Below are 17,614 nucleotides of genomic sequence, written 5' to 3' on the forward strand. Positions count from 1 at the left end.
AAAAATAAATGTATTTATAGAAACAAACAAGAGTAGTAATGATGCCTATTTAGGTTGAAAATTTAAAATATCATTTTCCATTTTTAAATATCTTCCTAATTAGTTGTCAACCATCAAATCTTTTTGTATTAGGTATTTTTTAATTACCTATTATAATCACAATTGTGACTTTTTCAAATAAAATTTTTATTTCAGATATACATTGTTAGTTTATTTATTTATTACGCAGTATTATTTATTTCTGCCCTAGCTATTGTGCTTGTAGCATTTGACTGACGTTTGATTTTATAGACGTTGCACAATTTTGGTAGTGTTGGGCTTTCCACTTGAATTTGGGTAAAATTGTTGTGGACCTATTTTGAGCTTATGGTTGCCATCAATTTTTAGCTCAAATTCATTACCATACAATATATTCATGAAAAATTAATAAATTACTTAAATAAAAAAATACCTTCTTTTTAATGCAATGTATTTATGAAAAAAATAAGAATTTACTTAAATTGTTTTTTAAAAAAATTACTTAACATTTTTATTTAAACAATTAGTACAAAAAAATAAAGATAAATTTTTGCAAATTTAATAGGAAATATGTCATCAATATAGTATGAGTTTTTTTTTTTTATAATTTATTTTAATAATAAAAATAAATTAAGTGTAATTCGAGCATTTTGCAACAGAATGTGAACTACTTCAGAAGATAGTATCCAATCCCGTCTATTAAAATTAAATCATTTGGATAATCAATTTAAATGAATGGGTAAAAAATGGGTGCCCATTATATTCACAGGTAAATAAATAGCTGAATAGTGGATACCCATCTCAACCCACTTAAACAAAACATTTTTTTCTCTCCTCCATTTCTCTCTCTCTTTTATTTTTTTTCCCCTCCTCTGTTTTCTCTTCTCTTCCCCTTTTTTGTCTTGGAGAGAGAGTGTAATTTCCTCTCTTTTTACTTTTATTTTTTTTCTTTTGAAAAGTAACTTTATTGACCGACATAATTACTGTTAAATTGATATTGATCTTTTTCTCTCACAAATTTGGCACTGTTTTAACTTTTGGGAATTTTTCTTTTTTTTTTTTTTTTTTTGGGCAAACTGTTACAAGAACAATTTTATTTTTTTTTGGTATTCAAGAATTAAAAATATTTGAGTAATTAGGTTGGGTACCCACCATAATGGGTTGATAATAAGTTAGTGACTTATTATTGACCCGTTCATTCATGATCACCTTAAAATCCGTCCAAACCTACCTAATTGCCACCCCTAAATATAATATAGGGATATAAGATAACAAACATCTTTTATTAATTTTTGCATGGTTTCTTTAAAGAAATTCATAAGAGAGATGACTTTTATAGTTGAAGCCAATTTATTTGAATCTCAAGAATTACAAATTAAATAGAACATAAAATAAAATACAATGATGGATTCTAAGTTTGACACGTCTGCCACGTCATCGTCGAGCCTTCATAAGACCGTGTGTGCTTCTCTTTTTGTTTCTTAATCTTCCGCATCACCGAAGGGCCTTGCATATATAAGTATGTCTATACCACAACGAATAATATAATTAAAGCAAGCAATTAATGAATATTGACTGTACCACTACATGTTGTGGGTAATATATGCATGGATCATTCTATAAGTACCAAATACTTTCATTAGCTTCACGTGCCAGATAGGCGTCCTCTAGATGCTTAAATTCATTATATATATAATAGAATTAATTAATTCATTATTTATGGAAAGCTCGAAACAGTTTGATTTTTGAGGTGAACTTTGGAATCCTTCAATTGTGACCTCCAAGGCAGTCCAAAGCTTCTGGGAGTTTTTTTTTTTTATTCGCAGAGGTGTTGTTTGAATGTGAATTTGACTCCCAAACCTTCTATTTCCCATCTTTCTTGGTCTTCTCCCCCTTTAGGCAAAATTAAGTACAATGTTGGTGCATCTTTTTTCCATTCAGCCAGCCTTGGGGGTGGGGGAGTTATTTTCAGAGATTCAGAAGGCTTCCCGCAACAGATAGAGGAGGATTTATTCAATCACATAGTTTGGGCTCCTAGAATATGGCGCCCTTGGGGCTTTCTATTTGATTGTATCGAAAGGCCCAATGAATTGGGATTTCCCTATTGGTCCAGGTCATTCTTAAGGCAGTTGTTTTTAAGCAATTTTCGGCTTCATCTCCATTGGTAGCTGAAGCATTCGCTTTTAGACTTGCTGTCATGTGAGCTCGTGCTTTTGATTTTCAGAACGTCTGGTTTGAATGTGATGCTAAAAATCTTGTGGAAACTCTCCAAGTGGGTTCTTGGTGCCCTTCTGTCATCGCCCCATGTATTTATGATATTCGCACTGATCTGGACCTCTTCTCGTGGGTTAAGGTTTGTCAGGTAAAAAATAATAATAATAATAATCATAATGACCAAAATATATACTTCCAAAGTTTGCATGTGTATATATCTTAATTAGTTTATGCTATCAACAAAACAAGAAAAATATATTATATATATATATATATTTATTGTAAGAATATATATTGTTAACTGTCTTAACCTACCCTCATTATCATATATATCATTATCTTATATGGTAATGACTTGCTCTCCACACATGATATATAAACTACATTACCTCTTATATGGTAATTAATTAAAAGGGTTTGATCTTAGAAATAAGAGAGATCATAGAACTCCGCAAATTCCGTTCAATCTCTCCATAATTGAACAATCTTTATTGACAGAGGCAGACGCATAGATTAGTGGAAGAAGCTACTCTCTCTCTTTGTATATCAATATCTGCAGTTGTAGTATCACTCTCTCTCTCTCTCTACAAATAATTTTGATTGATCGGTTGAGAGATGGCAGAGAGAAAAGTTTTGAATAAGTACTACCCGCCGGACTTCGATCCGGCGAAGATACCTCCGAGGAGACAGCCGAAGAACCAGCAGATAAAGGTGAGGATGATGCTCCCCATGAGCATCCGTTGCAACACCTGTGGAAATTATATATACAAGGGCACCAAGTTCAATTCCCGTAAAGAAGACGTCAATGGCGAGACATACTTGGGTATCCAAATATTTAGGTTCTACTTCAAATGCACCAGGTGATCAGCTGAGATTGCGATGAAGACAGACCCTCAAAATTCAGACTATGTAGTCGAGTCAGGTGCAACAAGGAATTTCGAACCTTGGCGCGCAGAGGACGAGGAAGCGGACAAGGAGAAGCAGAAAAGGGATTCTGAAGAGATGGGCGACGCAATGAAATCTTTGGAGAATAGAACCTCGGACTCGAAAAGAGAGATGGATATCCTTGCTGCACTGGATGAGATGAAGTCCATGAAGTCGAGACAGGCAACTGTCAGTGTAGATGTGATGCTTGAGGTTTTGCAGCGCGGCGGAGGAAAAGGAAAAGAAGTTGGAAGAGGAGGATGAAGCGCTCATAAAATCAATATTTCAAGGATCAAGACTCCCTGTCCAAAAAAGAATCCATGACGAAGATCTTGATGATGATGATGATGATGATGAAGAAGAAGATTTGACTAGTGATTTAAAGAAGAGAAAGGTCTCTGAAGAGCTTCCTAATAACCCAACAGATTGTCTGACAGAAACAAGAAACCAAATTTAATGTTGTCAAGAAACCTCCTGTGGTTTCTAATAGTAAGAAGCCAGCAGAACAGGAAAACAAACAAAGCATTGGGCTACAATCATTATTCCAAAACTATGAAAGTGATGAAGACGATGTAAACAACTACACTTTGCAAAAGCAATTGCAGACAGTTTATTGAGGCATGGAGTGAGCTGCTAGACCCCGATTGGGGGATATTGAGGCAAAATTGAAGCCTTTGTTGGATCAAAATTGACCATGTTGGATGCTTGATGTAGTTCTGAGTAGTGAGACCCTTAATTGTAACACAGGAACATACGGAATTTTCTTATAAAACAATGAAGGAAATTTCTTTCATTAAAGTGATTATACTTGTATTATCCCAAGTCTGGTTTTCTTCAACAATGTATTCCTTGCATCATGAACCGCAAAATAGAATTGCCAATCAGTGTCTTTTGCAATTCAGTGACAATATTGGCAATTAGTGTTTTGTAATCCTCATAAATAATTGATTTCAAGGTACACAAAAACAGTCTTTTAAGTAGCTTAAACTAAGAAGTTAATAGACCTTCTCCAGGAGTTTTTAGCATGTTAAATGATTATGTCCAAACCAACCAAGTATTACAAATATATTAATTGACTAATCAGTAATCCCTACAGCAGCCAATCTAAAGTACGTGGAACAAATATAAGAGGGTGGCAGGGTGCCATGAGTAAACAAACCAGCACCTAGGTTATGATACATCATTGTATGAATGGTTCAGTTCAGACCTAGAGGGGGCGGTGAATAGGTCTTATGAAAACTGTTTCTGTGAATAGCAGACTTTTCAAATTTCAGTTAAACTTTGCTCAATTTTCAGATTATTCAGTTACCACGTCTCAATCACAAATACAAACACATAAAGCAATGAATAGAAAGCAAAGCAGAAACATAGACTTTTACATGAAAACCCTTGAAATGGAAAAACTACAGGAACTTGGGTCCAAATATGAACAATCCACTATAGTGAAATATTTTACAACACTTGGTACCTAACTCTAAACCCTATAGTTAACTAGTTACCTCTCATCCAGACTCACACCAGATGTTCCACCTCGGGCTCTGCTTGCTGGTCAATCAACAAACTTGATCACCCACTAGTCTGCTCTTTATGGTTTTTAAATTCCTTGTTCTTCACAAAAATACACGATTGCAGATTGCTAAAATATTTTCCAATTTGCTCCTTGTTTTGATCAATAAATCAAATAGAGTATGGAGTTGTATGAAAACTAGATTAATACTCAAATCTTCCCCTCCCTAAAATTTATAAATTTTAATAATGCGTAATTAATACCCTAGACTGACTATAAATCAAATAGAGTATGGAGTTGTATGAAAACTAGATTAATACTCAAATCTTCCCCTCCCTAAAATTTATAAATTTTAATAATGCGTAATTAATACCCTAGACTGACTATAACCCCATACTCATGGTCAATATAGGAGTCCTATATGAAAAAGATTAAAACAAATTTATTAAATTTTGTAAGTTTCCAATCTGCTACATTCAATCAACCAACCAATATGTTCAATCAATCAAGTTTACTTCGGTAGCCTTCAATAGATAAGCCAAGTAACTTAGATCAAGCTATCGATCATTGCCTCTGTAGACCTTTGATTGATAGGTTTGATCAATCCCAAGATTGGTCGTAGCTCCATGTTTTTCAACTTATAATTTGTTTAAAAATTCAATCAGCCCATCAAGAAGTTCGATTAATCGAGCAACCAAATTATTGAAAAACTTAATCAAACCTAGGTCATTTATGAACTCATTCTAAATCCATAATTAGACATACTTATAAACGAGTGTAGTTTTAGAAAATAAAGCCTTTTATCCTATCAAAGAAACAAACAAAATTTTAAGTATTTTGAGGATTCCTACAAACCAAGATGATAGACGTTATGTAGAAGTTGAAATATCACTTGATAAGACTAATAACTCAAGACAACACAAAAGGTAATAGGGAACCATCCAATGACATCGCTTTTTGCCACCAAATCCTATTCATGTGATTAACGAAGAAACAAAATGCCTTAAACAGTTAACTCATTTCCTAATATCAAGTCCATATGCATGCTCAAATCAACAGACACTTCAGAAAAAAGCGGTGTCTATTATGCAGTCCAGAAGCAAAGGTCAGGCTTAACAGCCAAAAATGAGTTAACAGTTTCTAAGCTTTCTGTAATTTTATCAGCGTAGGTAGAATAGTGTATTTACTCTTATCCTTTTCTTCACCAAATACTATTAGTATCCTAAAGCCCCTCTTAATCCCATTCTCTCAGTTTTGAGCCACTACCATCTCTCAACTGAGATATTTCAGCACTCACTCCCTGCAAATTAACCAAGAAGTTATTGTTCTCTAACTCTTTTGTTTAACAGCGTCAAAATGCATTTAAGTTAATAGTTTTTCATAGTTTTATCAACAGTCCAAGGGCCAAGGGGTCTAAAAATAAAACATCCCAAATCAATTTGAGGGTAAGATACAGCGGAAAACACAACATTACAACTATTAAAAAAAATTAAAAAAAAAAATTTAAATAAATAAACTCTGTCAAGCAATAAACCGAACAGAACTCATTGATTCCAGAAGACAAAACATTCATAAATTGAAAAACACAAACTCAATTCTCAACTCTATCCCCAGAAGTAAACAAGATCACTTAATCCAAATTCCAAAATGAATGAACATTCTTCCGTTATACATTAACAAACCCTATCTTCATCACTAAAGAAATTGAACTGAATGAAACCCATTAATTCCAGATTACTAAAACTTCATATACAGAAACCTACAACCTCAGTCTTGAATTCATTGTATACTATTAAATCACACCAACAAGAAACCTTGAAACCCTAGTGTGATGATATACATCTTTATAGCGGATTCGATAGATAAAATAAAAGAAAGTCCCATCAGTTTCTAGGGTCTGCTGAATTAGAATCAATAATGATTAACACTGAAACTGCGTGTGAGACAAACATAAATTGAATGATTACAGAGAGAAAACAGTGAAAAGATAACAAAGCCATGATGGTAAGGTACCTGAAAGAATTCATACCAAACAGAAACATCAGTGACAATATCCTTTTAGCCCAAGAACTCTTTCATTGTTATCATTTGGACTCGGGTACCCCAAGATGTGCTATTAAGATTGCCTTGCAGAAAACTTTCGATTCAATCAATTGGGAATTCATCATTCAGACCGTCACTCTCCTAAATTTCCCACCTAGATTTGTAGGATGGGTCAATGCTTGCATTACTTCACCATTGATGTGAACGGTGAATTCATAGGTTATTTATTTATTTATTATTATTATTATTATTATTTTTTAACACGTTCACTTCCTTGGGGTTATATTTTAATTGTTTTTTGGTATTTTATTTCACAAAAAATTAACATTGTTTATATTGGGTACTGATTTGTATTTATTATACACAATTTTTTAAAATTTTGAAAATTAATTAGTAAATTTTAAATATAAAAGATTATGTTACATAAACTTCCTTTTAATATATTACAATATATAGTTAAGAGTTTTGTTATTTAGCCTGACAAATAAAAATCTATAACGTATTTTATGGGAACAAATGAGAATAATAATGATGCCGATTTAGGTTGAAATTTTAAAATAACCATGTCATATTTTATCTATGTCCATTTTAAGTCGAATATATATATATATATATTACAAGGCAAGAAGGATTAGAAGTTAGATTAGTAGGTGCAAAGAGTCGAAACCGGACACTACATTTTAAGTCGGATATTAAAGTAGTCAATAATATCATTTTCTTATAGGTAATTATTAATAGTTTCTGAATATATAAATGTTGACTATAAGTGTATAATATTTTTAATTTTTTATCTTCTTTAATTAGGTTAATAGTGTCCGAATATACAACTATTATTTTTGTATGATCAGTAATGATACTTGCATCGATTTGTTATAACAGTGAATTATCACTGAATACTTGTGATAAATTGCCTAACTAAATAATTTTTAATTGGTTATTTATATCAAATATAATTAAGTGACTTCTTTATTTGTTGCATAATTAACCAATTAAAAGAATAAGTCTAACAATTGACTGTAACTCGGTGCAATAATTATTTTCCATATCAATTCAATAGTACTGCATTTGCAATTTTTATTTTATTTTATTTTTTTTATGACCATTAACTCCCCACCTTGCACTTGGGTGTGCATTTTTAAATATCTTCCTAATTAGTTTTCAACCATCAAATCTTTTTGTATTAGGTATTTTTTAATTACCTATTATAATTCAACAATTGTGGCTGTTTCAAATAAAATTTTTATTTCTGATTTATATTGTTATTATTATTATTATTATTATTATTTTTCTGCCCTAGCTATTGTGGCATGTAGCTTTTGACTGACGTTTGATTTTTATAGACATTGCAGAATTTTGGTAGTGTTGGGCATTTGATTTTAATTCCAAATGTAGCAAAAATTTACAATTCTCTAACTTAAATATTTTCTAAATTATCCTAACTTAGAATTTTTTGCAGATGAACACGTGATATTTAAAATATATCAAACAACGTCAACTAATTTAAAAAAAGTTTGAAAACTGTAACGTTTTGAGATAAAAAAAAATTTATCAAAGTTTGAAAACTGTACCGTTTAAATAAGGAAAATTATTCATACTTTAACGACTTAAACATTGTTTTCTCTCCTTCATCTTATCCAAAAAAGATCGCTCCCTCTCTAATAATGATACTTGCACCGATTTGTTGTACCGAATGTTTTCTGATTGGTTATTTATGCATAGTACATGTAAGTGGAGGGCCCCACTTCTTTATTTATGCATAAATAAACCAATTAAAATAAATAGGTTTGACAATTCATTACAATAAATTGCATAAATAAAGAAGTGGGATATTCCACTTACATGTACTATTCATAAATAATCAATCAAAAATATTCGGGGCAACAATTTGGTGCAATAAATCGGTGCAAGTATCATTACTCCTCTTAAACTGCAAAATCGTTCTGATTCACTCTCTTTTTCTGAAATCTAAATTGCAAAATTTATCTCTTTTTTCACTCTTTTTTTCTGAAATCTAAATTACAAAATTCATCTCTTTTTCAAAATTTAAAATGCAAATTCTATCACAAAGACTTTTAATTTGCACATTCATTTTTGGTGTGAAATATTCCCCAAGATTTATCTTTTTTTCGAAATTTAAATTGCAAAATCCATTACAGAGACTTTCAATTTGCACATTCATTTTTGGTGCGAAATATTCCCCCAATCGTGGGAATAAGCAAGAAGAGAGAGGATGAGCGATCTTTTTTGGAAAATATGAGGGAGACAGAATGATGTTAACTCGTTAAACTATGGTGAATTTTTTTTATTTCAAAATCTTTAAATTAGTTGGCGTAGTTTAACATAAGTAGTAAATAGATTTTAAATGTCACGTGTCAATTTGCAGATAATTCAACTCAGAATAACTTAGAAAAAAATTAACTTATAAGATCCAAGTCCAAAATTCATTGGGCTACAAATAGGAAACAAAACACGCATAACACATAAATGGATAAAAATGGCAACCTTTTATCACTAATTATGCCAATCAATAATTTTTTTTTAAAATTTTTAAGAGTATTATTGAAGATTTTCTCTTGATAGATTCTAAGCTATAGGTTAGGGGTGCACAAAGAACCGGTGAAACAATTAGGAATCGGAATCGGTGCTTCAGTTTTGGTTCTAGTTCAATTTCTAAGAACAATTGGGAACGGTTCCAGTTCGGGTTCCAAACTTGAGAATCGGAACCGTTAGGAACAAGAACTGTATAATAACTATATATATTATGTTTTTAATTATATAATTACTAATATATACACCTATTGATGTCTACAAAGAAAGATAAATAATAAATGTATGTTTTCATGTACAATATTATATATCAAAATGCACTAAAAATTGGGTTTAAAGTCATTAAATTATTATTATTATTATTATTATTATTATTATTATTATTTTTTAAAGGTTACGGTTTCGGTTCCAATTTCTAGGAATCATTGGGAATGCTTCCGGTTCTAATTCTGAGAACTATAGGAACCAAAATTAGGTGCACCCCTGCTATCGGTTCATGAGTTCATCAACATAGGGTCTAATAATTGTCAATGAACCAAAGTCTCAAATAATGAGTTTGTGAGTTTTTTGCTTAGGTATAAAAACACATATAAATAAAAAAAATAAAAAAATTACAAAACAGAATATATATAAGGGTAAAGTGCAAAAAAAGCCTTTAAACTATTGCTATTTTACAAATATGCCCTTGCCAAACTATTGATTTGTTGCAATCGAGACCAACCCATCACAAAAAACTATTTTACCATTTCTCATTAAATTTGTCATTTCTTATTAAATTATTTTTATTATATTTTCTCTTATCTAAATATTAATTATACCATTTACCTTTTTTTTATTATTAGTATCAGTTTATCATAAAAGTAGAAATAAATAGATTTATAATTATATTTTCTAACATGATTAACTTATAATTAAACTATACTATTTATAATAAATCTTATTATGCACAAAATCTAATTCAACTATATTACTTGCAAATCCGAATATAGTTCAGGAATTTTAGTAACTTACCTCAAGTATAAAACACGGATTTAAGATAACAAAGATCTTTTATTAATTTTTGCTACATAGAAATCTGATTACATGGTTTCTTTAAAGAAACTCTCATAAGAGAGATGACAATAATAGTTGAAGCCAATTTATTTGAATCTCAAAAATTATAAATTATATAAAACATAAAAGAAAATACAGTGATGGATTCTAAGTTTGACACGTCTGCCACTGCCTATCGTCGTGGACGCTTTATATGATCGATGGACGATATATGATGTATAAAAGTGCGGTCAAACTGGTAAACAGTGTCATGAAAGAGGTTCTTGTGTGTTTCGATGAACACTTGGTGTGCTGTCTTGCCTCCCTTAAACTCCAATCTGTACCAAAATTATTGAGTTTTTGGGGAGTCTAACTTTTTTATAGTAGTGGATTTTTATTATTATTTTATAAATTTAATAAGAGTAAATTTTTAAATTTATCCTTTTTAAAAGACAAAACAATTAATATACTTTTTCAGTCAAATTAATGTAAAAAAGATAGTTTGACAATGTTGTAAAAGATAATATATTCATTTTTGGAATGAAACATGTATTTTAGGACATTCAAAAAGGAAAGAAGGCCAAGCATTTTGGGATGAAGTAATGGATAAGGTCAAACATGAATCCCATCCACAACGTCAAATGGATAGAAAAATGATTCTTAATTCAAATTCTCAAACATATTTTTTAAGGCTTTTATCTCTTCATATAGTGAATAAGACTCATATTTGATCTTATCAATTATATCAAATGTATAGAAAACCCTTCTGTTAGACAAATAGATTAAACTAATTGGCCTAAATAGTAGGGGTGGCAAAATTTGGCACGACCTGCTAACACGATACAAGTTAAAACGGGTTTGGATCATAAACGGGTCGATTAATTCATTTAGCCAATTGTGTCGTATTTGTGTCGAAAAGTACACGTCTAATTATATGTGTCATAACTAAATTTCTATTTAAGTTCCAAAATTACTATATAAACTTGTGTGTTATAATTTAATATTTTGTAGACTAGGATTATATAGTAATTTGGTTGATTAAAACTTATATTTTTTTAGTATTTATTATTTTATTGAGTATTATTAATAATTTAAATAAGAGGAATGCTAAAGACAATCGCCCTAGCAACTGCTCATTTACAGTCTGTTTTTATTGGTGAGTTGAATTATAATTAATGCATTCCTTAATTAGATGTTTTCTACTTTCTATAAGATACTAAAATATATATTTTTATGGACAAAACTATCCTTATCCCTTTCATTTGCATTTCTTCCCATTCATCCGCCCTTCATTCACATATTGGTGTTTTTATATATTATAAATATAAATACCTAACAATATGTGACAATATGTGAGTGTATTCTTTCTTCTCTTTTATTTTTAATTATCATTTAACCTTTATATATATTTATTCTCTATATGAATTCATGGTTGAGAGGATTGCATATAAATATATAAACTAGCATATATATATATATATACACATATATATATATACACACATATATATATATACATGCATATATATATATATATATACACATATATAGGCATACGGATCAGGAAAAAAAAAAAAAAAGAGAGGAAAGTAATGTTGTAATGCTTTATATATATATATATATATGCTAAATATACTATATATATGTAAACTTCATCAAGTGAGAACTGAAGAGACTGATGAAAGGCTTAAAAGGGCTGTTTTGACCAAAAACAAATATAGTTTTAATATTTCATAAAAAGTGAGAAACTTGTAATTAATGAACTCACCAATAAGAACAGCGACTGTGACGGTCCTTAGCATTGATCTTTAAATAATATAATATATATAAAACAGGTTGAGTTAGTATTGAGAGTTACTGACCCATTTATTAAACGGGTCGTGTTCATGTTGAACTGTTTAGTATAATACCCTTATATCGATACGATAGATTATAACTCATGAATACAAATTGCCACCCCTACTAAATACAATTGCCACCCCTACTAAATACCATTACTCATAGTAGTATATAATTAACCATATTACACACAACACCACCGATAAAGACACATCCTACTAAATTCATATATAAAATAACATCGACATCATCAATTCCACACTTATTTAAAACAATTGGATGCATCCTATTTTCGGTTCCATTCATTATCTAATACAGCCAAAATAAAGAACATGGGAATGTATAAGTGTAATTTATCATGTATCATTTCATACAAAAAGATACTTTTCACACCCTTATTTTTCAACCCCGAAGATATGATTAATATCATAAATACACGTATATGTATGTATGTATATGTACCTGGTACCAATTGATTTCCCATTGCATCCGCAATGCATAGACGCCACCAGCAAACGAAGGGTTTTGTTCTCTAAGCATGGCAGCTAGACGCCACATCGCCGAAGGGCCTTGGGTTGCCATCTTTGTATGGCAACGAATGTTGGTGTTCACGTTTGAGAAGTTGTTTCATGACCTGGGCGGACCATGTGTGCTTCTCTTTTTCTTTCTTAATCTTCCACATCACCGAAGGGCCTTGGATATATAAGTATATATGTATATACCACAACAAATAACATAATTAAAGCAAGTAATTAATTAATATTAATTGTACTACTACATGTTAGATATACTTATGTGTATATATATAGTTAGCCCCAAGAAAGATTAATTAATCGTTGACGACCTTAATTATATGCATGGATCATACTATACGTACCAAATACTTTCATTAGCTTTGATAATAGGTTGATGCACGTGCCATGTAGGCGTCCTCTAGATGCTGAAATGCAGTATATATAATAGAATTAATTAATGACCAAAATATATACTTCCAAAGTTTGCATGTCTATATACTTAGTTCATGCTATCAACAAGAAAAATATATTATTAATTAGTTACCTTATACTTTATATATTTAATGGAAACCAATTAATTAATTAATTAAACAGAGTTTGGAACATTAATTATAATGGTTTCCATTGAATATATTAAGAGATTGAGGTGGAACACCAAGTAAAATCACCTTACCATCTTTAAAGTCAATCCTTAGTATATTAACGAGATGAATATCGCATGTGGGGTTCTAATTTGTTTTTTTTAAAAAAAAAAAAAAAAAAAACTCAACTTGTTGTTTTCGATTAACTTGTCCATTGTCATATACTTTCTCGTCATTCTTTTGAGTATTTTTTTCGAAATTAACTAACAGTGAAAAAAAAAAAACATCGCTTATTTCAGCAATCCATACACACAAGAAAGAAAAAAATAAAACAGAAATAAGTTTATTTTTATGCTTGAACCTAAAGATAATCACGGTGAAACCAATCACACTGAAAATATACAAAATTTTCAGCTCAAGAACTCAAGTTTAAGGCTAACACTCGCAACCATAGAGCAATATTTACAATATGTGAATCATAAAAAAACATAATATATATATATATATATATATATATATATATATATATCACCAATATAGTTCTCTTGAGTACTGGTTGGATTAATCTCTGCGTCTTCAGAAGGCTCCAATGGATCCAGTTGGTCATGGCTAGTTTCCACCCTGAGCTCATCAACGAATATACCTTTACAAATAAGAGCCGTTATTAAGTACATGAAAAATAAATCCAAGTAGTTGCAGAGAATTCCTTGAATATAAAATATAAGGAAGCGGAACCTCCACATCATTATATCATGCATAAATGACCAATTAAAAATATTCCATTAAAGACCCCAACTCTTGGGCTTGAATACCACCACACTACTCTAAGTACGTATATAATTAAGGGACATGCACGTTTCATATATATATATATATATATATATATATATATATATATATATATATATTATGTTAATAAAAAAGCTGTTTTCTATAAAGATTCCACTAATTTTTGAATTGGTTCTTCTGCCTAAAAGTATATTTATGCATGGTATAAAACTAAAATGACAAATTTAGACTTACAATGATGATAAATGAATTGTGTAAACCTTCCGAGATGACTCCCACTCCTGAAAGCAGAAGGATTGCTGGCAAGAACATGGAGAGGCGAACGTCCTTGTTCATCCACGTAGTTCACAAGGTTGTCATATCTAACAATTATTTGAAATGCCAAATCTGTCAAGGATCGAAACTCATTCATAAATATAATGTCAATTAAATAAATTAATGTGTGAATTAAATTAATGACATAAACTAACCATTTATATTGTACGTACGAGTGCATCTTAATTTCTTGACATAATTAATTTATAAAATCAATTAGTGCCATTTCATAACTTAACAAAATGTGTGTGGTATATATATATATTCTTAATTTTGTACAGATACATATAATTACTTAACATTAAAGTCATAGGGAATATTACAGCCACATGGACTTATGGACTCATATTTTTCATTTGATGAGTCAAAGTCATAATCTTTCAAAAAAATAAAATTGACTAAAATGTTAATGTGTACGTTGAAAAACATTATTCATTCTCCAAACTAATCTTACGAATTTTAAGTACCACTTTTGTAAATGTACTTATTACTCTTGTGCATAGATAGGTACCATTTTTTGGGGAGACCATGTCTGTGTGCAAAGAAAGTGATACAAGATGATATGGTCTGCACAAAGATTGGTACCTATAGGCATAAGAGAGGTAGCTCTTTGTACCAAAGTAATACTTACATATATAAAAATAATAAAAGTAGTTTAGGTAAATGAATAGTAAATGAATGGCCGGTACATATAGGCATTTTGTTAAGATATTATTATGACTTTGACTCTATCAAATATTAAAGGAATGTTTACTAATACATGGGCTTAAGGCCTAAATACTACAATATAATGGGGATAAGGTTTTGAATTTTCAATAATTGGATGGACCACCAAAATATTTCTCTAAAATGGATTCCACTTTATACTTTGTACCACACAACAAACTATATTATAATTAAAGACCCAAAACAATACTTTTATTTTATATTAACCTTAGAGTTTGAAATAAACTTGCAAAAGATCCGTGAACAAACTATTAAATATGGAATTAAAATTGCTCAATAGATTAATATGGACTTAAAGATTTCTTCAAACAAAAGATCTTATATAGAAATAAAATTTAACAAAACAGTATAGGTTCTGATACCAAAATTAAGTTGAAGCTAACCGGATATAAGTATGCAAAGAACATAGAGATAAAATTAACAATTAAATCACAGAAATGACTGCCGAACAGATTTTCAAATTGTCCTATCATATTATATCCTTTTGTGGATATAGCGATCTTAATATGTTTACTGAATTCTCTAGTGGTCATCGTATAATTGGGGACATATCCGACAATAGTGGCATTGTCTGCTAAATCTATTTCAGCGCTGGCTATTTGTGCTTGTTGATGGTTATTCCATCGATCATCATAAATATAAATAAGTGCTCTAGTTTCGATTTCAGTTCTGGTTAATCCTACTAATCCTATCATTATGACACATAAATGCATAAGTTCTAAATTATTATCATTTAACTCTTGATAGGCTTCGGGTGTTATAAGGTCTAAAATAACTTGATTGTTAACCACACTTATTCTTCGCTGGCTAAAATGATTATGTATCTTACTCTGGAAGTCTAGTATATTATTGGAATAAAGAGTGACTTTATTCTTTACTTTCTTCATTTTTTTTCTCTATATATTTTTTAGCATCATGTTCATGGTCATATAAATCTTCTACTCTCATTATTTCTTTGGCTTTCTAAGGATAATTAATGACCATTGTGGTATTTGTTTATGAGGTTGTAATAAGTTTACATGTTTGGTGGTTACAGGTGAGAACTGATTAGTAGTTGATAACTTTATATCCTTGGATAATTCGAATAATTCTTTAGAAGATTCTCTGGGAATATTTTCTTGTATTACTTCTAATTTTTCTTCAAGTTTATTGACCTTTTCAGTCAACTGGAGTAATAACTGGATTAAAAAATTATTTTGTCTAATATGTATATTAGTTGATTGTACGTTTGCTTTAAAACTTGTAAATCTTATGGGTTCTTTATCAATTTTATAAAGTTCGGCTAAAGCTGTTAGATAATCAGGATTAATAGTACTCATAAAACTATTGTAAAAGTTTTTGAATATCGGTTTTAAGAGATTTTAAATAATTTATAATGATTTTTTGATTTTCAAAAATAGTTTTAATATCACTATTTATATCTTTAATTGTAACTGATATTATCTTGTTATCGAGTTTTAGAGCAATCCAGCTAAGAGCCCTCAAGCATTCCAACCTTTAAAGTTTCCCAGTGTATTTTCTTTATTTCAGAGTGTTCTCTTTTGTAAAATATTGTGTGAGAGTGTATCCATGTACAAACAGTGTGTATCCATGTATATATTGCTTATGAAATAAATCATCCAGTTTGCTTTTATTCTAAAAATTTTCTTATCTCTATTTAGTATTTTAAGTACTTTCGGGTAACAGACTTCGGTCGACAAAAAGATCAAATATATAGATTTTATTTAGCCAGACAATGTAGATTCTAGAATTTTTTTGAATCCAACCAGTACATGCAGCCATAGTTTTAATTTAGCAATTTCTTCTATGAGTTAACTCGAACTGTTGGCTTGTTGGCCCGTTTTTGCCGGTATTCAGGCATTTTTGTAGGGCGTTATCAGGTTCGGCAGTAATTTAGCAATTTCTTCTGTGAGTTGACTCGAACTGTTGGCTTGTTGGCCCGTTCTTGCCAGTGTTCAGGCGTTTTTGTAGGGTCTTATTAGAGTGTTTCGATAGTCATTTCTATGATTTAATTATTAACTTTATCTCTATGTTCTTTGCATGCTTCTATCCGGTTAGTTTCAACTTAATTTATCTTTAATTGCAACTAATATTATCTTGTTATCTAAATTATTTGGACTAGAATTCTGTACCATTTGTTCTTTAATATAATCAAGATTTTCTCCTAGTCGTTTTATAGAATTATCTAGATTATTAAAATCTATTCTATTCATTAACTAAAATAATTGTCGGGTCTAGCTTCTAAAATATTCTGTATTCAAATAATTCTAGATATAAGTTCTTCTATTCTTCGTTGTAAGCTACGAGTTGTGTCTCCTAATTCTTGTGCGATGTAACAATTCCTAAGTGCTATTTGACAAAATTCTAGAACTTGTGTCTCCTAATTGGTTAATGTATTTGTAAATATGCAAACTACGTTCATATATTGGTAATATACTTTTGTTACTACCACTTTGCAGTAAAAAAAATTCCCAGTATTAAATATATATGGATCCTGTCACAACACCATGTATTTGTAATAATCCCAACCCTAGGTTATATAAGTGAAACTACTCATAAGCAAT

General features: G+C 30.3%; 1 long non-coding RNA gene and 1 pseudogene across 1 annotated transcript; one reads left to right on the plus strand and one right to left on the minus strand.

Moving 5' to 3' along the window:
• The first annotated feature begins 2,847 nt into the window (after nucleotides 1-2,847).
• LOC132305504 (uncharacterized) lies at nucleotides 2,848-3,613 on the plus strand (annotated as a pseudogene).
• Nucleotides 3,614-6,235: 2,622 nt separating this feature from the next.
• Nucleotides 6,236-6,924, minus strand: LOC132304449 (uncharacterized). Its single transcript, XR_009481598.1, has 2 exons — nucleotides 6,677-6,924; nucleotides 6,236-6,596 (listed from the first exon to the last, which is right to left on the minus strand). It is a non-coding gene; the product is annotated as an uncharacterized LOC132304449 (long non-coding RNA).
• Between the last annotated feature and the right edge of the window lie 10,690 nt (nucleotides 6,925-17,614).

This window comes from Cornus florida, unplaced genomic scaffold, assembly GCF_030987335.1.
Source record: "Cornus florida cultivar Cherokee Brave unplaced genomic scaffold, ASM3098733v1 CherokeeBrave_3.0.0_Hap2_Chr04, whole genome shotgun sequence".
NCBI lineage: Eukaryota > Viridiplantae > Streptophyta > Magnoliopsida > Cornales > Cornaceae > Cornus > Cornus florida.